Source organism: Sorghum bicolor, chromosome 5 (genome assembly GCF_000003195.3).
Source record: "Sorghum bicolor cultivar BTx623 chromosome 5, Sorghum_bicolor_NCBIv3, whole genome shotgun sequence".
Lineage (NCBI taxonomy): Eukaryota > Viridiplantae > Streptophyta > Magnoliopsida > Poales > Poaceae > Sorghum > Sorghum bicolor.
Genome location: NC_012874.2, coordinates 9,471,876 through 9,496,031, shown reverse-complemented (window position 1 = coordinate 9,496,031; position 24,156 = coordinate 9,471,876). Strand labels below are relative to the sequence as shown.

The window sequence follows — 24,156 nt, the reverse complement described above, 5'->3', positions numbered from 1 at the left end:
TAGCATATGGACAAATGGAAGTGGAAGATACGTTGATTGGGACAACCACGTGAATCTCAATAACCAACCTACCAATGAGGTACCTTCGGAGCTTGAAGCGTATCTTTCAAAGCAAGCGATACCTCGAAGTGATGGCTTCGATATTCTTGGTTGGTGGAAGAACAATGCCCTGGAGTATCCAACTCTTTCCCGTATGGCTCGAGATGTTTTGGTGGCGCCTGCTTCATCTGTTGCATCCGAATCAGCTTTCAGCCTTGCAAGAAGACTTATCTCAGATTTTCGAAGTCGCTTAACTCCAAAAACTGTGGAAGAGTTAATGTGCTTACAAGATTGGTTCCGTGCTTCTGGTTCAACAAAATTCAGTATGGAGTCTATTGATCGTTGTCTTCTCGATGGAATCAATCAACAGGAGTGAAGAAGGTGAGATTCAATCCCATATATTTTCTGCTATGTGCTTCTAGTTAAAACATGCATTAGGATGAAATGCTTGGTCAATTGTAGATACTGTCTTAACATATTCCCAGACAGATGGTTGTATTACAACTTATTTAGTTGTTCATAGCATTCCACACTTGTCAACAGTCTATGAGTTTAACGTGATAAAAAATGCTCTACTTAGTCTGAACTTAAGTCCTATCCATGTTACCATGCTATGCTCTCTGTTTTACTTTTGCCCCAATGTTAATCAATTAGCTCTGTTTTCATATTGTCCCTGCTTAGTTCAATAAACCGCTTAATCACTGGGCACTGTGATTTGAATGCATTATGATGTAAGCATTGCATGTATATATGGCCTCTCCTGCAACTAAATGTTTTCACTAGCTGGAAGATGGTTGGAAGTCATCTGTGTCCAACTTGGCTCTACACAACATGCCCTTAGCTAGATTCTAGAGACTTGAAGTCATCAGTCAGTCTCTAACTAACTACCCAACCTCTGCTTGTGCAGCATTTAGCTAATAGTTGTAAAATAACAAGTTTATTTGTGTTATACGTCAAGATAGCTTGTTGTATTTCTGTTTCTGTCACTACAATGTTGCAAAGTGCCTCTTTATTTCTGAAAACCAGTTATTTCTCGTGCAGAACGAATGTAGGGAGAAGAGGGAGAAAAAAGTGCGGCGCATTGTGCGGAAGTCACAGGAAATGTTCCGAAGAAAATGGGGGTACCGGGAAAGTTAACCATACCATGTCAGTCTGCAAGATTTTGCTGTCAATCTCAAAATGCTCATCTGACACCAGCATCTTGTGTATTTTCTATTTAGCACCTGTCTACTGGTGATAGTTGCCTCCAGAAATGCATTAGGACGACGTGGTCTGTTCTGAAGGTTCTGTTTGTATCGTGTGGCTTGAGCTATACTAATGTTGACAAACCTGAAGTGCTAATGGTTATCGTAACTTTGGTGGTGAACCTGGTATAAGCAGGCGTCATTCATGTCAGCTAATAGTTGAGAAAATATATCAGTGAAATTGTGCGTTCGTTAGTGTAATGAGGCAGTCCCATATTGTTACTTCTGCTGTTGCTCGCCCCTGGTGCACGGCGCTTTGCTGTTGCATTCGTTAGTTTGTAGTTAGGTATGGTATGATGCGTGGGTCGAACCACACGATCCAATGGAGATCCTAATCTAATCTATTCCAGCAAAAGGGTCAAACGGTGCTCCTTATATCCTTGCATGGGTCGGTGGATAGTTCCAGGTTCGCTCCATGGAGCAACCACCCCCATCTTGATGTGCCAGGGCCAGGCTGGCTTGGTGGTGCCACAAACACAGCCGCACAAAGAGCAGACCACATAGTCGATGGAAGAGGCTGCAAGGTTTGTGGTCTACAATATTGCAGAGGAAGGGTGATCTCGACCCGCGTGCACGACAACAACCCATCTCTACCGACTATTGCAGGGTGTTGGAGACAAGCGGCCACCCGGATCGTCTTGACCACGAGATCGACATGCCCACTTGAGAGCTATTGTGTCCCGCAGTTAACAACTAGATATATGCTCTGGGCTAAAAGCGACATCCTATTGGATGGGGCCACTTTTGCCCTTGCCATCTCCTTGGGACACAGCAACTATGACAACGACAATGACAATAACCTAGGTACTCCTAGCAAGAGCAATTCACATCATGAGCAATGCATAGGAAGATACCATGTCAGCATCGGGCACCACTACACCACAAGCAAATGATCCGAAGGAACAAACTCCACAATGTCGTCTGCCATTGATAGAGGGTCCACAAGATTAGATCACAACATCCACAAGTACTTTGTAGGTGAAGCATCCTATCAGCTACACTAAGGTGAATAGGGCATGCAAAGAAATAGCCAAGGAGTTCCAAGTGTCAATTGAGTATGAAAGGTACATCTTGCAACCATAGTCATAGTAGAACATGTGTGGAGATTCTAACAGAGTTTTCACTCCCAAATATCTCAAGCACAGGATGTCGTTACCGAAGTGTGTCGCACCAGGGCTTGCACGTGGCGTGGAGGCGGCGCGAGATGTCGCGAAGGAGATCCAAAGGGTCAAAGGGAGGCCTGCCCAAGGCCGCTAGAGCACATCGTGTGGCAGAGCTGCTATTGTGGGCATCACAGATCCAAATTCCCAACAAGGGCTAGGCTGTGTCATGTCGTGGTTGAGTGCTTCTTATATATATTATCGAGAGTCGAGTTCCAATTCCTTATGAGTTAAAAATGTGATGACAATGGGCTGAAAACAAAACTGAAAACTGGCTAACCTTTGATTTTTGGCATGTTACTAAATGTTGAGACGGATTCTTGAAAAGTAATTAATGGGTTGGGATGGTGATGTAAGCATTTATGTCATTATCTACGTTGCCATCTATGATGATGTTGAAATTCATTCATGATGGTTGAAAGGATCAAGATGCCCAAGAGAGGGGGGGGTGAATTAGGCTTCTCTAAAAATTTAAGCAACCTATAAGCTCCAATTCAACCCCTTGTGCCTAGTGTGACTAGAGAGCTACCGGATAAAAGTTTTGCAACCTAGTTCCAATCCTATTCTAGCATGGCAATTCTAAGAATGTAAAGACACAAAGTAAATGCTAGAATGTAAAGGAGTAGTGGAAGAAAGTGCTCGGCGATGTTTTGCCGAGGTATCGGAGAGTCGCCACTCTCCACTAGTCCTCGTTGGAGCACGCGCGCAAGGGTCTTGCTCCCCCTTGGTCCGCACAAGGACCAAGTGCTCTCTACGGGCTGATTCTTCGACACTCCGTCGCGGTGAATCGCCCAAAACTGCTCACAAGCTTGACACGAGCCACCCACAAGAACTCCGGGCGGTCTTCGTGCCTCCAATCACCACCGAACCGTCTAGGTGATGGCGATCACCAAGAGTAACAAGCAAAGAACTCTCACTTGACCCAAAACAAGGCTCTAGAGAGTGGTGGATGCACACTTGACTCTTGGAATTCACTAGAGAAGGATTCTCTCAAGAAATCACTCAAATCTCAATCCTCTCTAGGCTCTTGCTACTCTCTTGCTCCACAACAAGTTTCTCAGATGTTCAAAAGGGCAAGAGACCTGTCATGGACGAGGTGGAGGAGTATAAATACACCCCACAAAGTCCAAAGGTCAGCCAACCGTTTTCCACTGAAAACGAGGTCACCGGACGCTGTAAATGTTGCACCGGACGCTCTGCACCGAGCGTCCGGTGACACACAACGGCTAACTGTACCTGCGTCTGACAGGTCACCGGACGCTACCTCTAGCGTCCGATGGCACCGTCCGGTGCTCCGAGGAGTTTTACAAACACCCTGAGTATGGGATCGGACGCTACCCGGTGCGTCGTCCGGTGCTAGCGTCCGGTGCTCAAGGGAAGTTTACAACCTCCCTGGGTGTGGGACCGGACGCTGCCCGGTGAGTCCGGTGCCAGCGTCCGGTGCCTAACCCTAAGGCTCCCAAACTCTCAACGGCTAAGGACCTCACCGGACGCTACCTCTCAGCGTCCGGTGCCCCCTTGGGCACCCTAACTTCGTCGAAATGCGATCGCTCCAAAATGAAGTTGGTTCCTCTTGATCTAAGGACTATCTCTGAGCTGCCTAGTGCTAGGTTTACCAAGTGTGCACTACACCTAACCTAAAGCCTTGCCTAAGTCAAGCTACTAGATCAAAGCCCCTCTTAATAGTACGGTCAAAGGAAAACAAAGTCCTAAACTACTCTAAGTGCCCTTCTTCACCATATGGCACTTAGACCTAGTCTAGTCTTGACGATGCCCATCCATCCTTTGAAAACCGAAACGATTTCCACTATTAAGTAGGCATGTACGTCCTTGTCCATCCAGTACCTATTACCATGACCTTACTAATGACTTTGCCTCTGCAAAACACACGTTAGTCACAGTAATCAACATTGTCATTAATCACCAAAATCACTAGGGGCCTAGATGCTCTTTCAATGGTCTTTTCTGTCACACACACTTGACTTGGGTTGGGTTAATTAGGCATTGGGCTGTTTTATGACGGTCTATCAGTCTGTGATAGTTTCACAAAAACATCACACTACTTAATCTGCGATGCTCGATCTATGATGATATTGATCTGAAACCATCATAGACACTACCTTGTGATAGTTTTTTTGTTGATACATGACAAGTTTTTTTCATCACAAATTAACATGTTTGTTGCAGCAGTCGGTCTCCACGCATCGCTGTGCAGGAGCTACTCCGAACGAAGGCGCTTCACTCTAAGCAGGGCGAGACCGGATTCACAATGAGGAGGAAAGGAGTTCAATGGAGCGAGTTAGGGTTTCATAGAGAGTCTTCTTTGTATATGATACACTTTGTTGATCCAATAGCCTTAGTTCATCTTGAGAGCATCTAATGTTAGATATTTAGGCAATTTCAACATTAAATTAATCTAGAAAAAGAGTTGTGGCCTCATATATGTGGACGTGTGATCTAAGTGACACGAACATGTAGATAATACTTATAATCATGATTTTAATCACATAAAACATTGGACGAGTTGCAACAGCATACCTAGGCGGCACCAGAGCTGACGCTAGTTGACATAGCGGTTGTCATTATAGTCATCCCGCTCGATGCTGTGCAGATGAGTTGCAGTGCCGATCACTACACAAGCCGTCGTCGCTGGGAAGTAGAAGAAGTTGCAGATCGATTGAGTAGTCGCGTGGAAGATGCTCCCAAAAAAATCTGATTGTCGGTCTTCACCCGTGTAGATGAACTCACAAACGGTGCCGATTTCGGAGGCCTGCTCTATGTGCATAGGAGCAATGAATTAGTGAGACATGGTTGTGTCATAAGCTCGTGGACAAGAGGACATGAAGAGACATTCAACAGTGTTTTTTTTCTCACAATAAATCAGTCAACAGACTTTCTACTATGGCTTATCGGCTAAACGAACAAGTATAGTTGTCGATAATGGTCATGAACACTCGATAATGGTCATGAACCCATTTACGTTACAAGTATAACTAATAAAATAATTTGTTCGTTGCTAGTAACCCTTTAATCGAACTGGCATAAAAACCACATTTGTTAAGATCAGTCTCAATACATGTTTTATGAAAGTGTCATGCACATTAAATAGGGTGCTACATAAGCAAAATATCTAACTTGGCAGAGTCATTAATGAAGAAATTTCATCAGATAAAAGAGAAATTTCATCCTCATAAAACTCATGTGACTCAGTTACCTCTTGGTAACTATGTCATCAAACTATGTAGTGACTAGTATAATGTCCGTGCTAACGCCACGGTTTTTTCTACGGAATGCTATAGTAATTTTTTTAGAGTTCTAATTTTGGGTAATTGTTTTTAAGTTTCTATACATTTTATGAATCATCAGTACATAAAGACATCTTTATATTTTCTCTAACTTTTTAATCAAATATTGGATATCTTCAGGAATGTTGTCGTAGCACTCGTTTGCATCGCCAAAATTTCAGCCAAGAACTCCATCCTTAGTGATCTTGATAGTTGTGAATGACAGATAATATTTTGTCAATATTTAATCGTTTATTGACGAAAATATAGTTGGAGACTGCATGTGCTTACATTATTTATCAGCGGCAATCTCACATTGTTTCCTCTTGCTCTCTTCCCTTTCTTCTTCAGTCATCCTCGCTCGACAATCACGCTGATAGGCACGTTGTCTCCTATTTATCTCCTCCCTTCATTCATCGGTAATTTCAGCACGACGATTGCGACCTTGCGATGTTTGGGCCCGCCTCGACGAGGCCTCAACTTTAACAAGAATTTTGACAAATTTGGATTAGATTACAAAATTAGAAAAAACACCCAATTATTAAAAGCATACTTGTGGCGTTGATGATGTCGCTTAGCACATCGCGTGTATGTCTAGGTGTAGGCATTGAACCCTCTTGAATGAAGAAAAAGGAACTGCAAAAGGGCATTCATGAATTTTATCATTAGACGTTGCATGGTTAGTCAGAGACTCATACTATGACCTCATACACTTTTATTAGTTACTTACTACAGAAATATGCAACCATTTAGATGTACATGCATATAGGTTCAGAAATCACCGATCACCCATCTGAACCTATATCTAAAACCATTACCATTTAGATCAAAATACTGCTACTCATTTGAGGTTGCCGTCAGGGACCTAATCAAGTCAAGAACAGCTAGTGACATGCAGCAGAGGCAACATCTAAGCACGGCGCATACTTGCACAGGCACAAATAATGCACTTACAGACAAATAAAGGAGAAGAAGGGTCGGTCTGGGTACCAGACTAATGTACCTGGAAATGGGGATTGCTTGGTCGATGTGTACACTAATCAACTGGAATTCGCTGATCACCGTCTCCCTGCCGTCCGACGTCATTGATATTTTTTTCGCGCTTGAAGAACGTGCACCTGAGGGCGCTCCCCGGCGCGGCGGAGAGGCTGGCGCTGTGCAAGGCCGACCTGCTCGACTACGACGCGCTGCGGTCGGCCGTTGCCGGCTGCCACGACGTCTTCCACACCGCGTCGCCCGGATCTGATCCGGTACGTATACGTGTAACCTATAGTAGTATACTTGAATACGGATATACTAAGATCGATCTATGGAGGAAAAACGTTTTCTCGTATATGTACTCCAATAGGGATCATATACAGCACCTACTGGCTACTGCAGCTATTTATTATTTATTATTAAAAAAATCAACCAAAATCTAAGAAAAAGATTTATTACTCCAGTAGTAGAATATTTTTGCGATAGAAACTGTCAAAATTCACTCCTGAAGCCAGATGCGTGTTTTGACCTGGTTATGCTGGATATTAGTGGGCCGAATTAGTGGGGTGGGATGAGTTTGTTGGGGCGTGAATTTGTCTGGTCTAACGAAAGTTTTCAATTATAGTGGAGATGAGACTGGCCTAATAGTAACTGACATATCAATTCGTGTTGGCACATTGGGCCTAGCCCATTTGGCTATCTATCTATACAGTTAATGAGGGTTGGAATTTGGATCCCCCCGGCTCGATCCGAAAGTTGGAACAGAATTCAATCTCGACCTTCCCGTCTTCTTCCGCCGCCGAGGGAAGGTCTCGTCCTCGCGCTGGTGCCGGCGGCGAGGTAAAGAAACATCATTCCCGTCTTCTTCCGGTGCCCCTGCTGTGCCGTCTCCACCCCCGCAACTGTTCTGTTCCTCGCAGCGACGGCGGCGGAATGCAGGACAAGGGCGCGCCGCCGCGGTCCACGTTGAGCGGGGCCGATCGCATCAGCGCCCTGCCGGACGGCGTCCGCGAGCACGTGCTGTCCTTCCTGCCGGCCCACGACGCCGTGCGGACGACCGTTTTGGCCCGCTCCTGGCGCGACCTCTGGATGAGATCCCCGGCGCTCTGCATCGTCGGGTGGGGGACCGTCGACAAGTTCACCCAGTTCGTCGAACGCTTGCTGCGCCTCCACCTCAGTGCCAATGGCGAGCCGTGCGCTGCACCGATGGCTCTTGATTCCTGTCAGTTCCATTTATCCCCATTGGATTTCAATGATGAAAGAGACATAGTCGCTAACAAGATAGAGACGCTGATGAATGACTGGATCCAGTGCGCTGTTTGCTGCCAAGTTCGTGTGCTACAGTTCAGCTTTGTACGCCATGGGCCACCATTGGATGTAGCTTTCCTGACTCTTCTCTCGGAGCATTTAACCAAGTTAGAGCTCGCTGGTGTCGCATATCATGGTAACGTTGATCTTTCAGGCTGTCCAGCACTGCAGGATATGAACATTGAGGATTGCCTTTTCGTTTCTGATGAAATTCAGGCTCCATATTTGAAGCATCTGACGTTTAAAACATGTGGCTTTTTCGCGAGTAATCACACTCTATTTCGTCTGCAGAGTCTGATTTCACTCAGGTTAACATATTGTTATGGAAAGATCCCATTCCTTGCAAGCATGCCATCATTGGCAACTGCCATTGTTATGCTGGATCCTACTGATTATTATTTGCCTAATAATGACAACACAAGTTGCTTGCTTCTCAATGGTTTATCTGAAGCTACAAACTTGAGCTATCAACTTCTCCTCAAATGGTAGTTTTAATGTACTTTGTACTCCTGACATTTCTTCTACTCCACTGTTTCTCTTGCTTTAATGTCAGTATATAATTCTCAAGCACGCTGGATAGTGATGTTATCAGATTTGGATTAAAACCAAAACCCCATGGTTATTCTTTTGTTTCCCTTTCGATTACATTTTTTAGTTATTGTTTACTCATGATAGTCATGCTATATTACTATTAGAATTATTTCAAACTCCTGGAATTCATGTCATTATTACAAAAAAAGGAGTTTCTGCATGTTATTAATTTCACTACTTATTCAATACGGTAAATAGGCAGAATTTCCAAAACTTATGTACCTATTGCAAAGATATGGTTGCAGCCCTTTCATTAGAATGGGTTGGATTTTCTGAATGATGTTAAATTCACTGCCTATGAAATATGGAAAATAGATGGGATTTCTTTTCAGAAATTTATATACCTGCACAAAAGATATGGTTAAACCCTTTTCATTAACCATTACTATCTTATTGTTAGTTAGAATCTAACTTCGAGTTCTATATGAGATAGGAATAATAAATATGGTATGATTGTATAGTAAACCTTGATTATATTTTGCTATTCCTTTTTTGACCTTTACTTTGAACTTTGCATAGATTGTCTTCTGCAGAGATTTAAAGTTTGCCCAGGCATTTAACAAGTTAAAGACTTTGGTGCTCACTGATTGGTTTGTAGCTGCTGACCTTAGTGCACTAATTTGGTTTCTCAACCACTCACCCATCCTTGAGAAGCTTACACTCCAGATTACAAAGGTATCAGTTTTTTTATATGAGTACCTCTGTGTTATTGAAATAATGTTTCATGGTTGATTTATTTACTATGTCCAATCTTCAGGTCCGCAGATTTAAAAATACAGAAGGGAGTAACAAACTGCCTAAATCATCAGTTGTATCTAGCCATCTTAATATGGTCAAAATAGAATGTGTTGTGGTTGATGGAATAATTATTGAAATTTTAAAGATTTTAAGTGCTTCTGGAGTGCCACTAGAGCAAATTAGTATCCAACAATCTATTGCAGGATCTGGCTGTGAGTTCTCTAATGATACTTGTTATGCTTTTCTCATACATGATACTAATTATGTTTATATTTGAAATCTATTTGCATTTTTTAGCAGTACCAAATATTCTTCATAAGTATTTAACACCTATTTTACTTAATCACACAATAAACTTTCTTCTTTTGGAATAAATATTATTTGCATAGTTAATTAACCACATTATTAGTTTTAAATTTCAATTTTCAAGCTTATGGCAGATGTACATTAATTGTTTGCTCTGTTCATCCTATCAAATTTCTGTGACACCTCTCCAGTTTCTGATTTTTTACTTATGCAACCAACATTTCCATCTATGAAGCCCATTACTCTCATTGAATTGGCCCTTGTCCAATCCTGACCATACATTTTAGTACAATGCCATTTCTTTAATCTCTAGTGAAGCTATGCTTCTATTTATCCTTTTCTGTTAAATTCAAATATTAGTATGTCATCTGTATTTATATAATGACTTCATTTATTTCGAACTGCATTTCTTCAAATACTTATATTCCTTAATGATTTATGATTTGTAAATAAGTGAAATTGGTTATCATCTCATTTGATTATCAAACTTTTTCACACAGAAATGATCTTGCATATTTGCACATTTGTCATCTAAGTTTACTTGGTTTTTGTATTTTAAGATAGTTTACCAAGTAATAATTCCTCATGGAGTCGCAAAAGATACTCTTGAGTCTTTAATACCCCGGTCCCTATTTTCAGGTGTTGAGTTTAAATGCACTGACTTGAGCATAGAGTAGAGGTAAGAAAATCTGGCCAGATTTTGCAATCCATTGTTTTTTTAATATTGTTTGTAATTATTTTCGATGTTGGTCCTTGAGGTAGATTTACTCTGTTTTAAATCATGTTATAAGCTTATTGAATGGATGGAATAAGCAGACTTTGTTAGAAAATAGAGAGTAAACAGTTGACCTTGTTTCAGTACCCACTGGGTGTACTTTTGTCTAAATATTTTGGAATACAACCTCAGCTTAAGTTGGATACTTGAAGCAATATTCTAGAATGCAATTATTTTTTTTTGAGCTTTAGGTAAACTTGTTTGTTGAGATTCTTCATACTTCAGTACGTACGTAATATGTGCAATGTGACTGCAGAAGCAAAATGAGGACACTCTCATCAACTTACAATTTGAAACTGCTGTAGAAGTTCCTTATTTAGAGAGAAAGGAGAAAAAAAAAGACTCCCCTACTACCTTAAATAAAAAAAATATCATCATATGCATATCGTCGATGTTTTTCCTCCTCCCAATCCCTACAATAATATACTTCCATTTATTGAATAATGCTTTCCTTATGTTTTGCCCGTGCAATTTTTACAAACTTGGGCCAGTAGCAACCATTATAGGGCGTTAGGTATCACTGCATTCCTCATGAGTCCATTCTACAAATTTGTTGGAATAATGAATCCATTTATCATGCTAATACTAATTATAAGCTTGTGAGGAATAAGATGATTTATCAACTCATTCTATTCCACAAACAAATAAAAAAATTAGGAGCGAGAAGATGGACTATATCATTCTTGGAACAAAACACCATATGTCCATATTAATGAATCTAGTCTAGCCAGCAATTTTTTCTGATTGTCTGATTAATCACGATTAATCATTATTGATCGTCCTTATCGGTACTTAGCACTCGACTAGGGCCTCCAATTCGATCAGAGCGATCAGAAACCTGATCGTCCGATTAGTCATGATTAATCGTCCGATCAGACCTCTTGGCCAATCCGAGCTAAATTGACAGATGGGCTGCTTTTGGCCTGGGCTATATTTATTTGGGCTAGGCCCATTAGGATTTCTCTTATATACATCACCCCTACTCTCTCTTCAGCCCTCACTCCCAACTCTGCTGAGCTGCTGAGCCTGCAGCATGCATCTCACTCCCTTCTAGTTCCAATCCAAACAGCCCGCTGCTGCTTGCTGCTTCCTCCTTCCTCTTCCCTGCTCTGCCTATTTCCTCCCCCTTCTGCTACAACTCCTGCTATATGTTGGACGATTATATGGATGATTAGACCGATCAGAGGTCCACTAATTGTCTTAATCGTCGATTAATCGTCTTGATCGGTACCAGACCGATTAGAAATGATAACCCGATCAGAAAATATTACTAGCCAGTTTATTTTCTTACCTTTAAGGATTGTTCTGATTTATTAAACTGCTTTCATCCTCGTAGTGTAGTGAATGCTATTATTTACTGCTTAACCTAGAAAAATTATGGATGAGGAAATGTTGACCATGGTCCATGTTTCAATTATTAGATTGTATTTTTGTGTCTTATGCTAATATACAATGGAAATGTTCCATTACTCTTATGATGTATGTTTCCATTTTTCTCTCATTCAGAATTCAGCGATGTTTGCATCTCTTTTGGTGTCAAGGGGAAGTGATGATATTTTGGTCCACTTATGTATCTTCTCTCTCTTGATTATTCAGAATCATTTGATAAAGGCCTTGTTTAGTTAGCCAAAATTTTTGGCTTTGGATACCGTAGCACTTTAGATTGTATTTGACAATTATTGTCCAATCATGGACTAACTAGTTTCAAAAGATTTGTCTCGCAAATTACAGATAAACTGTGTACTTAGTTTTTATTTTTGTCTATATTTAATGCTCCATGCATGCGTCTAAAGATTCGATATGACGGGGAATCTTAAAAAAAATTAACTAAATCAGGCCAAAATAAACTTTCAGTTGGCCATCGCTGCCATCTGTAATCATATTCCCTTATAGTGGACGCTGAATCTTACTTAAAAGTTTTGGTTCGTATGTACATTTTGGAAGATAATTTTAGTCTTGTCTCAGGTGTATATTTTTTTGGCATGGATGTTTATTGCTGATTGTTTGAGATACAGGCTCTTAATACTATGGACATTTGCAGCCATGAAACACTGCTCATTGCTTATACTTCGGGGTTCTTTGCGCTCAGCTAACAAATTGACCTCTAATTAACCACTAAGACATTGACAACAATTCAATGAAATACTGCTGCTAGATTTATAATTTAAATATGTAGCTTTATATATATATATCTACCAGGCATGGATAAATCATGGAGTTGCTGCACATGTGAGAAGACGAGGTGTACCGGTCTTTTGTCCCGGTCGAAAACCACTTGTAGTCCCGGGTGGCGAGCCGGGACTAAGTGATCGGGACTAAAAGTCCCACCTCTAAGGGATCTGGACTAAAAGGCCCACCTATAGTCACTGCTCGCCGGCCCGGGACTAAATGGGGACTAAATGGGGACATTTAGTCCCGGTTGGTAATACCAACCGGGACTATAGGGGGTGCCAGGTAGTGACGTGGCGTAACCCCTGACCACCCCTTTTAGTCCCGGTTGGTATTAACAACAGGGACTAAAGGGTTTTTTTTCTTTTTCTTTTTCTTTTTCCTTTTTATTTCTTTATTGATTTTGGTTTTCAATTGTATATGTTCTCCAATTTATTCGTATACGCCGCTATTATCCGTATACGTTGCACCTATACGAGAGCGTCATTATTGCACACAAATAAAGTATGAAACTATATATATATATATATTATCCGTATAATATATATATATATATATATATATATATATATATATATATATATATATATATATATATATATATATATATATATATGTATATGTATATATATTATATAGCTATACACATACATACATACATACATACATACATACATACATACACACACATTACATTTACAATAATAATATTGTGCACAAGTAATAATCAAGTGTGCTGCCACCGGATAATGATTACATAATGTTTGCCCGCCCACTCAAAGCTCATACAAGTGTTCGTCCTTGTTTGGAATGGGCTTGAAGCCCTGCGGGTATAAGTGGAACTCGCCGTCTTCCGGAATGACATGATCGTTGATAAATCCGGCGATCGTCTCCTGGACTCCAAGGAGTAATGTGTACTCGAACACTTTATCTTTCATATTCCACTCCTTCCATTTGCATTAGTTAAAAAAGATATTAATATATATAAAATATATTTAGATCCAACAAATAAATAAGATATGAATTTACTGTATACACATGCATGTTACTTACTTTTAGAACACTTTGAGCAGGTTTAAATAGGGTGCACCGCATAAATTCACAAACATAGTATCCACATAGATTCGTTCCAAACGGCTGCGTGGGCACCAAGGGAGTAGAACAGGAGGAGGAAGTGACACATTCAGATCCGTACGATATTTTTGTTGTAGCCAAGCCCAAGCCCTGCCCAATAAGACGGTCGTTGATTAGGTATAGCTAGCATAATAAAGTAAAGGAACACACATCGATATTTAAAGTGTGATATATACTTACCTCTGGATCATGTCTATTATGTCTTGATAGAGTGCCAGGTCTTTTTACATTGAGTCCCACACATTTATTTTTTGTTCCGTGATCTTAATCTCAATGAGTATCCAATGATCTCTGCATTTGTTTAGAGTCAACTTATATATGTATATCTTAATGCCAGATTAACTAAGACATAATATAACACAACACTTACCCCATATTGTAAGGGAAGAGTATCTTCTCCATATGCCTTTGGTTATAAAAGAACCTCCGGAGGTTCTTTTCCATAATGAACTTCCGCTTTATGCATAACCACGGAAGAAGGTTGTAGATACATAGAGTAACGGGCCAAGTGCTATGACTAGAGCTCTGGTCCCCCAAAAGGATTAAATCCATCCGTACTCAATGCGAACCTTAGGTTTCTTGCGTCCTCTGCAAAGTCCGGGAATTCTCTATCGATTCCTCTCCACTGAGAACCATCTGCAGGGTGTCTCAACATGTTGTCCACCTTACGGTCTTCTTTGTGCCATCGCAACAACTTTGCATGCTCCTTATTTCTGAACAAACGTTTTAGGCGTGAAATTATTGGAGCATACCACATAACCTTGGCAGAGATTCTCTTCCTCGGACGTTCTTCATCCTCAACATCGCCAGGGTCATCTCGCAAGATCTTGTACCGTGACGCATGGCAAACAGGGCATTCATCTAATTTTTAGTGCTCGCCACGGTACAGGATGCAGTCATTAGGGCATGCATGTATCTTCTCGATTTGTAATCCCAAAGGGCAGACGATCATTTTTGCTTCGTATGTAGTGGTGGGTAACTCATTAGGTTTCGGAAGCATCTTTTTTTGGATCTTCAGTAATTTTCCAAATGCCTTGTCAGAAATACCATTCTTTGCCTTCCACTGTAACAACTTCAGTGTCGTGCCTAGCTTTTTCTGTCCCTCTTCGGCCAACAGGTAGAGTAGCTTCTTGTGATCCTCTAGCATTTGGTCAAATTTAGCCTTCTCCTTTGCACTTTCGCAATCTCTCTATACGTCGCGAATGACATCACCAAGACCATCGTCATCATCAACGATACTGTTTCCTGCATCCCCGTCTTCTTCACCTTCGTCCTCTACTGCGAAGTCGCAGTATTGAGCAAAAACACCGTCAGGGTACGCTTGCTCTTCTTCACCTTCTTCCATCATAACCCCAGACTCTCCGTGTTTGGTTCAACAAATATAGTTTGGCATGAAACCATTCGTGAACAAGTGCAAGTGAATTTCTCTTGAGTTTGAAAATTCCTTCAAATTCTTACACACGGCACATGGACAGCACATAAAATCATCCCGCTTATTTTGCTCTGCCACTCTGCGGAATTCTCGCACGCCCTCAATGAACTCGTTGGAGCGGCGATCGGCATTGTACATCCAATGGCGTGTCATTATCTGCATTATCACGGAATTGTAATTTTTCTATTAGAAGCTATAATTTTATCACTAAAGAAAATTAATTTCAAGAATTTTTAAAGTGAAAAAAAAATTATTTAACAATTACAACAAAAATTATATTATTAATATTTTAAAATTAGAACATCACCATATTAAAGTAAAAAATATCCTATAATATCTATAATAGAACTAAACATGATTCGTGTATACATAGTAGTAATAATTTGTGTATACTAGTTTGGCACATCGACGAAAGGTCCGTTCTCTAGTAGTGTGTGTTGGCCTAACCTGAGCTCTGCCAGTGCGACACGTGTCCGCCAACAGCATCCGACTCCCATGGCCCCACCAATCACGGATGAGCATACTAATTAATTTATATAAAAAAGTTAACCGAACTAAACTTTAATCCTAGTTCATCAAACAGGTTTAAGTTAACTACCGGCTTAGCTTGTATGGAGTGCCTGCTTACAGCCGTTGCAAAACCTAACCAATGACATCATCAGGGGACATGGGTGAAGCAAATTTGCACGTGCAACCTTCCACGTTTGACCTTCCTGCCAGTATTTTTGTTTCCTTGCGTTAGTTTCAACATTCTCCGCGATCTGTTCTAGAGCTTTAGCAAGTGTCAGAAGGTCACTTCCTAAACAACATATCCAGCTTAAGTACATATTCCCTCCGTATCGAATTTAGAAGTCGTTTTGGACAAGTTTTGGGTCAAACATTGTGAATATAGATCATCAATAACTTTTAAATTATTGAGTTTGCAAATATGAAAGTTATATGAATAAATTTTTCTTGAAAAATACTTTCATAAAATATACATATATAATTTTTTTCTAAGTACTCTTATAAAAATAAGAGGTCAAAGCTGTGTTTTGGAGACCATGTCGCTGTCCGAAACGACTTCTAAATCTTATAGGGAGGGAGTACACTATATTAAAATGCATAGTAAAAAGACTTGTATTTTAAAAATCCAAAGCATCTTATGTTTTAGAAAGGATCAAGTATCATTTGAGGAATGACCAAACCAGAATATTACAATGTTTATTACTACCTCCATCTCTCAACAAATTAATTCCTAAAGTAGTCTTAATCAAATTATTTTAAGTTTGACTGAATTTATGAAAAGAATGTTAGAATTTATGATACTAAATATACCATTAAACTATATTTTAATAATATACTTATTTGATGCCATAAATATTTAAATTTTTTTATAAATTTAGTAAAATAAAAAAATGAACTTAAGATAAGTCTAGCAAATTGATTTATTCATGTACCATAAGAGTACTTCCTAAGAAGAACAACACACAAAACATCGCAAAGGAAGTTGTGCGTTGTTAGGCTATCTCCAACAATCATTCAATGATTTGGGTCATGTACAGCAAAAAGGTCACCTCCCCATAACTTGGCTTCTCCAACAGCCTACGCACAAGTCCTCCCCAAGCATTGCCGGCTCCTTGAAATGCAAGACGCCGCCAACCGCCCACTCCTTGCCGCGCCGGCGGCATCTGGCCATGGCTGCTTCCCTGCGTGGCTGCAGCAGCCGTGGATCCGCCTCGCCCTGCCGGCCGCACGCCACCGCCGCAGACCCGCCTCGCTCTGCTCCTTGCTCCTCACCATGGACCCGCACTAGGAGCAGTGCGCCGCCGTCGCCTTTGAGGAGGACGAAGGGGAGGGCCTCCCGTACCGGTGAGGATGAGGTGCTTGTCGGGTTTGGAGCTGCACTTCATGCAGTGGAGCAGTTCGTGCATCAGATCCAGAGATGGCACGTCCTCTAGATTCGCCGCCATCTCCGTCGTTGCCGCAACGGGAAGAGTTTGACGACGGTGTTGCGTGCATACATGGTGGGTTCAAGTCTGGGCTGCTGCTAGAACGACGACGACGATGCAGTAGAGCTCCCCGCTACTACGGTGCCAGAGTTTGCGTCGTCTCTCTGGAAGACGCATATTTGAGTTTCCTCTCAGCTGCTATGCATAATCGGTCATCCGTTTGGGTCTTCCATTGGAACCTGAATTTGGGTATGCAAAACACTATTCATGATGTATTTTGCGTTTTGGGTGGCCGTTGGAGACAGTCTTAAGAATATAGAAAGTCCGCAAGTACAACTCACAAGTTGGACCCCATCCTTTGTGAGCCCTGTAAATCCGATGTAATTTAAAAGGAAAAACTAGAAAGTTAGGCACCCTTTGGGTGCCCTACCATGACTTTTCTTCCACGACATTGAATTCTAGCAAGTTTATTAGAGAATTGCTTCACTCATCAACAATGAAAAACACAATAGCTAATTTTTGCAAAAAAAACATAAATGGTTATTATTCTTGAGTTGACTTGTAAAACAGTATGAAGGGTATAGATGAGCAAAACATAAGAGATCACAAAAGTACACTCAGAGAGTGATAAAACCATAACTATAGTAACTTTTAACATTATGCACCCGTTGGGTGCCCTACAACGTCGTGAAGAACACAATGCTTTATAAGCAAACACTGGTACATATAGCCCTTCACGGTTTCTAACTATCATCGTTGGGTCAGCATCTATAGTTATGATTATTGTATCTATAAGAGGGTTGTTATTTGTCACTTGGGTAGCAGCATTGTCTATGCACACATCTGTATTTCTGTTCATTTGATTGATCTTGTTGGATGTAGCAGCAAGCTCTTCGTTCAACAGTCAAGTCTGTTCCTTTCCAGCCACTGCACTATATGTATTGTCAAATAAATGGTAACAGTAATGAATCAATGTAAGAGGAACTACCTATATTTTAGTTAAAGTTGACATCTTTAGTATCTGAATCTCTAATCATCTCTCCTGACACCTTCACACATATTGGCAAACAGAGCATCTCCACGAATATGAATATAGGAAGGTGAGGGTTAAGCAGTCACAAAACTTTTTAACCAAAAGACTGGACATGTTGAGCCTGACCTAGAAGTTGTTTGACATACCGGAGCAACAATTGAAGCACAAAAAAAATTCCTTGGTAGAGAAATTACTGTTTCTGCAAAATTATTGGCATGGGCAACCACCATAAATAGCCTGCATATAACATTATAATTTAGTAGACCATGAAGGAAACTCACATGATCAGAGGCACCATTTATTACCTGATGTTCTTTAGGGTGTGTTTCTCCCCTTCAGTTCTTGGTAATGCTTTTCTTCATATTGAGTGCCTTGACAAATGGACTTTCCAATGTCTGTTGGTTTTTGAGACAAAGCGATGTTCTATTTCCATACTTCTAGGGTCATGACTTGTCAGCATTTTTACATGGAAAAGTGTCTTAAGATGACCATCAGAGAGCACCATCTCTCATTGGGAAGGCACAATACACCAAGCCACACACTCTTGCAGCACAGTACATAGCAGAGAAGTTTAAATCGCCACCTATCTAGTTCTGAAATAAAGAGAACTTCAATAAACACCATTATCACAGGGATTGCAAACATATGATCCATCATAATGCCTTTTCCAGATCAGCAAGTACCCCAACCTAAAGAAGATAATTGACAGTATATTTGCAAGCAATTTGGATACAAGTAGCAACTCAGTCACATCGTCTGATTATACTAAAATTTAAATAAAGCAGTTAGCCATCCATAGGTGCACAAATTCACTAAATCTGAAACTAATTTTGCAGTTCATATTATCTCCCCAACACGTAGAAGCAATTCATATTTCAGGAAGAAGGAACTAAGCACCACAACAGCAACCAGCTTGTGGGAGCAGCTAGGGGACAGGAAAGCTGAAGCCCGTTGCACCTTGAAAATCACTGGTACGGTCGCACGTCTTCTTGCCCGTCATCCGTAGGTTTGTCACCGGCGCCCGACGATGAATCTGCAAGGTGCCATTCAAGAGCACGCACGAGACCCCATCCAGAACAACAACAAACCAAAGAGGAAGCAGCGTGAAATAAATTGCAAAATATTATGTCATCATATATGGAAATCGCTAATTATATCTAGCTGCCACAGATCCCAGCGTACACATAAAACAGAAATCTAGAACAAGGCGAATCAAGGAGCTCGATCTCATACCCACTTACTTGCAGGAGCTCGCCGCCTGCGCATCACGAGCATCGTGTTAGGGAGTACCTTCTGGAGACCAGCGGACAATGGTCATATAGGCTGGATTTATCCGGTGGGCGCCTAGATCCAAAGAATGCGCGAGTTCCTCGGGAGTGGTATCCGTGGATGGCTCCTCCTCTTCGATTTCTCCCCTCTCCTCATCGAGTCGTCGTGCGAAGAAGGTCTGCTAATACCGAGGACAAAGCAAAAAGGGGAGAGGCATGGAGGTGGTGCACGGAGGAGAGGGCATGGAGGCGCGCGGCTGCAGCGGCGGTAAGGAGGGAGAGAGGAGGGAGATCGAGAAACAGATGGGGACGAAGGAGTGAAGGATGCGGTAGGGCTGGCCATGGGCTGTCCGCTCCGCAGTGCTTTCATGGGTTTTTTTTTGTAAAACAGCGAGGCTATTGAACTTTTCCTTCTTCGTGTCCAAATAAAATTTAGATTAGGGTTCCATACATAGAAATCTCAGACGGGATCTCTGTTTGTAGACGACATGTTGGATGACGGATTGATTATCTAAAAGTAGAAGGGTCTTTTTGGAAAAGGTGCGACAACGTGTATCGTTCTTCGGAGAAGCCACCGATGCCTCAATTTCTCCCTGTGCGAGCAATCCCGAGTGATCTTTAAGAAACCTGATGAAGATGCAGTATCAAACATCCTCTTCTTTAGAAGGGCTTTAGTGAAATTAAGCTAGTTGAGTGGAATGACTTAGTATGGTAACAAGAGTCTTGAACATTAACTTATTATGCGTTTGATGATATATTAACTTACACGCTGGATGATATATGTTTGTTGGATGATATATGTTCTTTTGCCTCCTTAAAAACAATGGCGAGTTCAGAGTAAATTTCATGTATAAAAACCTTATCAATAATATGAGTATTAAATATAATCTCGTAGAATATTTGAAATTAAAACCACTAGTACATATCGATATTTGTTGGCACTAGAAATAAAACTGTGGGCCCATGACTATGAAGCCAAACCTACTCCTAGTAAAGATGCACTTACACTGGTATTTTTCTAAACCACCACTACAAATAATTTAATTTTTTTTCTAAATTTTTCAAATGACCCCAGATAAAGAAATGATTTGAATTAAAGCTGTAGAAATTGAAAAGATCTACTACTTTATAGTTGCATTTGAAATTATATTTTAAGATTAATGATTTTGAAATTCATATTCAAATGACTTCAGATGGAGAAATGATCAGAAGCAAATTTATAGATTTTGATTACTTTATAGGTTAAACATTTTTCTTGTTTAATTGGAGCTTGTGAGGCGGTGGAGAGGCAGGAGGTGCATGCTCATGCTAGATCTAGCTCACGTTAGGTGTTGTTGTGGTCGACAAGTTGAGGGTGATGACCGAGGAGTGTGAGGAAGAAGAAGAATTGAAGATAACGTAGAGAGATAGGTGGTCATAGGTGAGGGTCGAGGAGGCGAGGAAGAAGAGAGAAAATGTGCATGCCGCCGGGTGTACTCCGCATGTGCATGTGCCTAGTAGTAGAGTTTAAGACTTATTTTTTTTATAGGCTCTTCAAGTACAGCTGCATTCTGTCCTTATACAATACAAGCACACCGGTACACGTGTACAACCCTAGACTGCCTACATCACGGTATGTCGGTATGTGTCCAAGTCTCTGTCTCTACTCTCTACTGTGTTTGGAAGAATGCTCAAGTAGTATGCATGTACTCCCTTCGTATATATATGATTTAGATATCGTTTAGGACAGTAATACGGTCTCTAAAACATAATTTTAATATCTTATTTCTACAAAAATATTTAGGAAAAATGATATATGTATACTTTTGTGAAAGTATTTTCAAAACAAATCTATTCATATAGTTTTCATATTAATTTGTAAACTCAACAATTTAAGAGTTATTGATGATTTATATTCTCAATATTTGACCTAAACTTTGTCACATCTAAATCCTATACGAAGAAAGTACAATACTATTGCCCGTATACAGGAAAACGTACGTGCACGTGCGTTTATCAAGGAATTCGTACAAGATCTTGGACCCTGATTGTACGCCTTAATCTACATCACAATTGAGCTAGTTAGGTCAGGCTCGTGATGGAAACGTGTGCATTGATTTGAATCCGCCGCAGCACGCTCATCGGACCATGCAAATCTCTATATCTCATGATGCAGGAATTAATTAATAGCCAGACCATGCATTTCGCGCGACAAATAATAAACCTACGTGCTTTTCATCAACAACACAACCAGCGACGTGCATGGTGCTAGCTGTTATTGCTAACGTATTCACACGCAACGGGTTCTTTCGAAAGTGATCACGTTCACACGGACGGCGAACGAGAACTTGCCGCTCGATCAATTGGTTTTAAATTAATTTGCAGGTAACAGGTATACTACCCGTGGCACGCCACGGTTTTATTCTAAAACTTAAAAAGAACCAAAAACCATTTTTTCGATAGTTTAAGTCACATTCAATTTTAGAGAATGCTAATGTATAACAAGGCACAATAAAATCATATCTCTTATATTTCAACTAATTTATCTATTGAAGTGGAATTTGGAGTTCACCAGGATATTATCTGTATATTTATTTGTGCTGCTCTTTAAAATATTCACTGTAAATTCCGTTCTCAGTGAATGTGACCTCTGTGAATGATATAAAATAAATTAACTTATTAAATTTCTACATAGGCTACAAGATATACATAGAAAATTATATAAGCTTACAATGTCGATAAACGTCAGTCTTTCACCATTCCATGACTTTATGAAATTATATACAAGAAAGTCTCCTATTTTCCTATAGAAGAAGAGAGAAAGTGTTTGCTTGTTATAGATAAAATCAAATGACTATTTGATAAGAAAGATAAAAAAATCAAAATAAGCTTCTTGGATGATTTTTTTTGAATTCACGACGCCAGACAAAGATTTTGTCGTTCCATATAGGATTTGCCAATTTCATAGCGGGATTGAAATGATTCAAAATAATATTTAGTATAGTTATATATGGCTGATGAAGGTGTCCTATAAGTTGAATACGTTCCTCCAACGGTCATAGTCTGTTGATATTTCAGCGCGGTTGAAGTAAATAGTGCAAGGACCCATGAACAAAAATAAATATCATATTCTTATACCACGCAAGAATAGTGAAGATCATGCACCTGATTGATCCGGTGCATATGAAAGTACACTTGTTTCAGCCTTTCAGCGAGCACAGTATTCATGTTGCCTCGTATTCATCTCCTCCTGTTCCTCGTCCGTTTCTTGAGCCCTTTTTCTAGCACGGTACTCACGTTGTTTACTATTCATCTCCTCTCTCTTGAGTTGTTCTTCGTTGCAAGCTGTGGACATACATGTTTCTTATTTATGGCATTGTATATATCTCATTGCAATATGTGTATATGTACGTAACTAGAGTATATATGTTTGTTACATCGTTGAGTTGCCCCTTTTAACACCAATTGACAAGACATGGCTCCAACGTTTTGGTTTGAAATTTGTAGAATCAAAACGCAATGACTCTGAAGAAGAGACGCCTAAGCACTGCAATAGATGAACAGGGGCAGCAAGCAGCACCGACAATGTGCGACAATGGTAGAAAGGTGGAGGTCTGCATGCACCTGATCTGCACTGCCGCACCGGCCGCCGAACGTGTGGATGCCTGAGACTCCACCGGCCACCGAACGTGTGGATCCCTGACCTGCAATGGTCTCGCTCGGCGATGGTGTGATTAGCAGATTTTTGCGTACCGTGAGCAGCAGGAGCCCTTCGTCCTCCAAGATCACGACGAAGACAGCGCCACGGCAGATCGCACGCTGGCCGCCGCGGCAGTGACGAGGAGGAGACTGCTGTGCGGGAGCACGGTGGCCACCGTCACCAAGCTTGCTCGCTGCCGCGGCAAAGGCGAGCCTCGAGATTAGCAGCGTCAGGCGCGATGGATGGAGCGGTCGAGCACGTGATTAGCGGCGGCGGCAGGTGTCTTTGAGTTTTTTGTGGGGGCGGGTGGGACCGTGGGAGAGGCTGAGGAGGTTCATACAAGCAATCTTGGCCCTTGGATTTGAGTGAGTAAGGAGAGAGAATGCTCAGATTAAATCTAGACAGTCCATTTTGAAGATGTTGTATTTTTGGGATAAAGAGAGGGCTCCTCAGCGGGGGACCTTTTTTGGTGTGGAGGTAGAAAAAAAAAACTCGGTGCATTATTAGGGTAGATTAACTCTCGGTCATCATTTATTATATCTTGAGATGTTCACTTATTATACATGTGATGTTCTACGATGTATTTACTGTTGTTCACGTACTATATATGCAAAGTTCTATAATATCTGGGGATGTCCACTTAGTATATATGTAATGTTCTAGAATGTAGTTAGTGTTATTCATGTGCTATATATGTGATGTTCTATAATATATCTAATGTTGTTTTCAATGATTCATTGCAAGAAATATGATGATGTAATCGGAATTAAATTTGAATATTTGGTTTAGTAGTTAGTATGACTTTTTTTTAGTTCGTGCATGTGTGCCCTATGCTAATTAATTTTCGGAACAAAGGATGTGCAATGTTGTCCATGGGCCATGGCAACCCAACATGATGTTCTTTTAATTTTTTTTTCTATTATGTGTTTTTTTATATTTCCCCTGTATTGTACTCTAGATTTTATATTATTTGTTTATGTTATGTTCTTATTTTTATGTATATTACAATATTAATTTTCTAACCCTAAAATCTAGAATACTATTCTATAAAAAAAAGAACATTATTTTACAATGGCAGAATATTGTT

General features: G+C 40.6%; 1 long non-coding RNA gene across 5 annotated transcripts; it reads right to left on the bottom strand.

Annotated features, from left to right (window-relative positions):
* On the bottom strand, positions 17,675 to 19,822 carry LOC110435371. Of its 5 annotated transcripts, none has more exons than XR_002453032.1 (3): positions 18,428 to 19,822; positions 18,078 to 18,359; positions 17,675 to 18,021 (listed from the first exon to the last, which is right to left on the bottom strand). It is a non-coding gene; the product is annotated as an uncharacterized LOC110435371 (long non-coding RNA). The 5 variants fall into 5 exon arrangements; XR_002453030.1 differs by having other exon boundaries at positions 17,675 to 18,016; XR_002453031.1 differs by having other exon boundaries at positions 17,675 to 18,359; positions 18,428 to 18,715; positions 19,080 to 19,822.